This window comes from Citrus clementina, unplaced genomic scaffold (assembly GCF_000493195.1).
Source record: "Citrus clementina cultivar Clemenules unplaced genomic scaffold, Citrus_clementina_v1.0 scaffold_6, whole genome shotgun sequence".
Taxonomy (NCBI): domain Eukaryota; kingdom Viridiplantae; phylum Streptophyta; class Magnoliopsida; order Sapindales; family Rutaceae; genus Citrus; species Citrus x clementina.
Window position 1 is genome coordinate 9,152,972 of NW_006262139.1, and position 5,041 is coordinate 9,158,012.

The 5,041-nt window shown below is 36.1% G+C and overlaps 1 pseudogene; it reads left to right on the forward strand.

Moving 5' to 3' along the window:
* Window positions 1-287: 287 nt before the first annotated feature.
* On the forward strand, window positions 288-2,722 carry LOC112097339 (annotated as a pseudogene).
* Window positions 2,723-5,041: the final 2,319 nt, after the last annotated feature.

A 5,041-nucleotide genomic window follows, 5' to 3' on the forward strand; every position in this document is an offset into this window, starting at 1 on the left:
AAATTAAGCAAAATAGATTATCAAAAATTTCATTTGATTCAATCTCATACCTTTCTTTTTGTCTTATTCTCAGTTAGTTACCAAACAAACCTTACAACTTAATAATTTTATTTTTAAAAAAATTAATAAATGAATAATGGAGTCAATTACATAAAATTTAGATTAGATGGGAATAGCTTATTTACCTATATTCCGAGTAAGGAATTTGAAGAAGTATAAATAGCAAAATGGAAATATATTTCAACAAAGGAATTTAGGCTTCATTAAATTTAATCCTTACTGTTGGGAGCTTCATTGTTGCAGGGTAAACCGCCAGAATGGCAAGATTTTATTGGGATAACAACCCTGCTTCTTATCAATTCAACGGTTTGTTTCATTCAGGAGAACAATGCAGGTGCTGCCAGCACAGCTCTCATGGCTCATCTTGCTCCTAAAGCTAAGGTACTGGCTACACTTGAATAGTTGTCAGGTTAAGATTATTGATAAGTTAGTGCATATGCATATCTAATAAGTTTATTGTGAACTTCATATCAACTTAACTCAATGAGAATTGGAATCAGAAACTGTTATGTCATATTAATTTGTAAAATAATACTTTGTAAGAAGAGATTGTGGCTCTAGGCTCTAGTATTTCTGTAATTGGAGATTATTTCAGGTCCTTCGAGATGGAAAGTGGAAGGAGGAAGATGCAGCCATTCTTGTTCCTGGTGATGTCATCAGTGTTAAGCTTGGTGACATTGTTCCTGCTGATGCTCGTCTCCTCGAAGGTGATCCATTGACAATTGATCAGGTGAGCTTTTGCAAACTTTGTATGTTTGAACTGATTTGGTAAAGTTGGGCCGCTTAATTTGAGTGCTTTCAATTTGTACGTTGCAGTCTGCTCTCACAGGCGAGTCTCTTACCATAAGTAAGGGTCCTGGTGACTGTGTATATTCCGGCTCTACATGCAAACGAGGGGAGATTCAAGCTGTGGTCATTGCCACTGGTGTTCATACCTTCCTTGGCAGGGCTGTACACCTTGTGGATACCACAAATCATGTGGGTCATTTTCAAAAGGCAAGAAAATGCGAATTCACATTCCTTAAGACTTGTTTTTATGTTCAATCTCACATTATCATTTGCTGAAACTCTTGCTCTCGGGCTTGTTTACAGATCTTGACTGCAGTTGGAAAATACTGCATATGTTCAATTGCACTGGGGTTAATATTAGAGATCATTGTCATGTACGCGGTTCAACACAGGGAATACCGCACAGGACTTGATAATTTACTTGTGCTTCTTATTGGAGGAGTTCCTATTGCCCTGCCTACTGTTTTATCAGTGATAATGGCGATTGGCTCCCAACAATTGTCTTTGCAGGTTGGTCTTAGTTGTTATTTATAATGACATTAGTTTTAAGTGGTCATTGGTTGATGATTGCAAGCATATATGGACTAATCACTGCAGGGAGTTATCACAAAGAGAATGACTGCAATAGTCAATATGGCAGGCATGGATGTGCTTTGCTGTGACAAAACTGGAACTCTAACTTTGAACAAATTAACAGTTGACAAGAATCTAATTGGGGTTGGTATAAATTTTGCTCCCTTCTAGAATTGCAATGTGTATTTCAACATTTGGCCTGGATTATTGTTCAGATCTTTGCTAAAGGAGTGGATGTAGACACTGTTGTTCTGATGGCAGCTCGAGCCTCCCAACTGGAAAACCTAGATGTAATAGATGCTGCTGTAGTAGGAATGTTGGCTGATCCAAAAAAGGTATATTTATGAATTCTAGAATTTCATGTATGTATTTTAATCTAGTTAAGCTTAACTGCTTTTGAAATTTTTGTATTCTCAAAGGCAACTTGTAGAAGATTTTCTTATTTTTTCATCTTAGCAGTTTGTTGACATTGATTTCTTTTATTTTGACCTTGTTCAGGCACCAGTTATATCTAGAGAAATTTTGTTGCTTCTTGTTTTGTTTAATCCTCTGAAAAAATGCTTAAATGTCAGTTTTCTTTTGCATTGCTGGTGGAGTTTAAATACTCTTATGGTATTACCTTTTCAAAATGTTTTAATTGGCGTTTTCTTTATATTAAGATAGGTATTCCATCTGTTTGACTTTTCATCTTTGTCAGGTGATCAACTTGCAATAGCGAAAGAAACAGGACGTCGTCTTGGAATGGGAACCAACATGTATCCTTCATCAGCCTTATTGGGGCAGGACAGGGATGAGTCGATAGTTGCTTTACCAGTTGACGAGTTGATTGAGAAAGCTGATGGGTTTGCTGGTGTTTTCCCTGGTAAAAAGCTTGATCTCCTAATTTGCATTAATTAGTCGTCCACATACTGAAGTCAGTGTCGTATAGGTTTTACTGAACTTGATGTATGCATAACTACATCCTACAACCTTTTCGTTATATTGTAATCGTAGCATATTTCTTTTTTTAACCCTTGCTTACACGGCTGTCCTTATTTTGTTAATAGAGCACAAATATGAGATTGTGAAGCATTTGCAAGCTAGGAACCATATATGTGGAATGATCGGTAACAGTGTCAATGATGCTCCCGCTCTAAAGAAAGCAGACATTGGCATAGCTGTTGCTGATGCAACTGATGCAGCTCGTAGTGCTGCCGACATTGTCCTGACAGAACCTGGCCTTAATGTTATCATTACTGCCGTTCTAAATAGTCGAGCAATATTCCAGAGGATGAGAAATTATACGGTGAAGGTTTGTTAAGGAAAAGGTGTTCTATAGTTGATAGCGTACTGAAGGATGGGCTTTGTGTGAGGCAACTGAATTCCTGAACCTATCTAATTCTATCTATTCCACATTCCTTAACCGACAAACAAACTAATAATTTTAAAGCTTACATTTTACATTGCTTTAGAGCCTGGTGGTGAAGAAAGCACTGAGATTGAAATAACATGTCATTGCTCAGTTAATTAATTTTAGAGCCTGAGGTAAAATAGTAATAAATAATATAATAAACCAGGATGTTGGCGGTGGCGCCGTTCATGAAAACTTGATTTTTGTGGGCATTGGTAACTTCTTCACAGTGCTTCAGACTTTTGCAAAATTGAAACAAGAACATGAGCATTGTTTACTTGAATTACTGGATTCCTTCTTGCTCTATCCCGACTTTTTGATGCTTAATTAATTTCTTTCTTGTCGCAGATATATGCAGTCTCCGATACCATCCATATTGGAGTAAGTTGTTTGCTGCTTGTTTCAAATACCATGTAGGAGAGTATTGTGTAATTTATTTGGTAATTGCAACTTTAATCTTCTATTGTAATTATTGCCCTGCTGATGAATATGAAAGAGTCTTCACAAAAGTAGCTTGAATATCTCAGCTTGACGTCCTATCAGCTTGACATCCTGGCTGTTTCTCTTGGTGACAGTTTGCTTTCAGGCTGTTAGCTCTCATCTGGCAGTTTAACTTTCCACCCTTATTCTTAATGATGGTTTGTATTTCCTTGACTCAGCATGTATATCGTAACTGTTTGTATTCCTTTTCATCCAGGTGTATATACTTGTCTATTGATATTTACCCGGTACATTGATTGCCGGGTGCTATTATTATTACAATATCAAAAGATAGAGTCAGACCATCTCCTCATCCAGAAAGGTGGAATTTGACCGAGATCTTTGTAACTGGAAGCATTCTTGGTGGTTACTTGGCAATGATGACTGTGATTTTCTTTTGGACAGCATACGGGACAGACTTCTTTCCAGTAATGTGATTTATCTTTTGTGTTATCATGCCACCCAATTCGGGTGTTATGTATGCCCGTTTTCCTTGATTTAATAATATAGAGAATCAAATATGCCTTTACATTGTCTTCAATACTTGTGATACAGTTAGCCCCCGATGGGTTGCCACAGTGTGACACCACTATGTTCAGTGCACAAAGCAGTTACGGAGAACTTAGCCGGATAGCTGAAGAAGCAAAAAGAAGAGCTGAGATTGCTAGGTAAACATATAAATTTAACGCCAACAAACTACATTACTTACTTAATTTCTACTCTTAAAAGCCGAAATTTATTGCTTGAAGCATACACTCTTATGCATTCACTATTTTGATTTTTGGCAGATTGAGAGAACTGCATACACTGAAAGGGCACGTTGAATCACTTATTAGGCTTAAAGGACTGGATATCAAACCAATTCCGCAATCCTACTCCGTCTGATACAGATCACACGTGACACATTCATGGACATGGAACTTTTGCTGAGATTGCAGATATAAGTACCTTAGTCCACAAGTAATTTTGCAATTCCTCGTAAAAGAGTTATAGTTGCATTTCTGATGTATATATTTGCCTATCTGGGTTGTGTTTTTTCAGTTTTACATTCTGTGTTGCATTCCTGATGTACATATTTACCAATCTGGGTTGTGTTTTTTCAGTTTTACATTCTGTGTTTGAAGAAATAGTATGATGGGTTTAAGTACTATACGGTCAATACTCGTGATACAAACCATTATAAGAGTAATATATTTCTCTATCTGTTTATTAAAATTTTTAACCTTTTTTTCAATGTAAATATGTTCAAAAAACTAGGGAGGTGGTGGATAAAATTCAGATTGAATTTTTAGTCTCATATCTTCTCATAATTGGAATTTGATTGATCTTTAAAGAAAGGTACTTGAAAACTACTAGCCAAAGTTTTTTAACTTCTTTGTTTCATTTCTTTTTGACAATTTGAAAAATGTAACCTGCTATTTTTGGAAGTAATCAAAAAGCTATAATAGAATTTGCTTGCGTTTGTCTGATTTCTTGAAAATTAAGTTTAAATTTCATACTTTTGTGCGACTCACAGTAAGTTTTACCGATTAATTAACTATCATCCGCAGTTCCACTCCACATCAAATAAATATTTTTTATCCCCGTGGTGGCCCATTTCTCAAAAACTGGTGAGAGTTACAAAATTCTAATCTCCAAAAGAAAAGAAATGCAGGTGAAGTTGAGAAGCATTTGATTTGCAACGGAAGATCATTAATATAATGTCAGTCTTTATTGTTTGGGTAAATTTCCCTTTAGTCTATGGAGTTA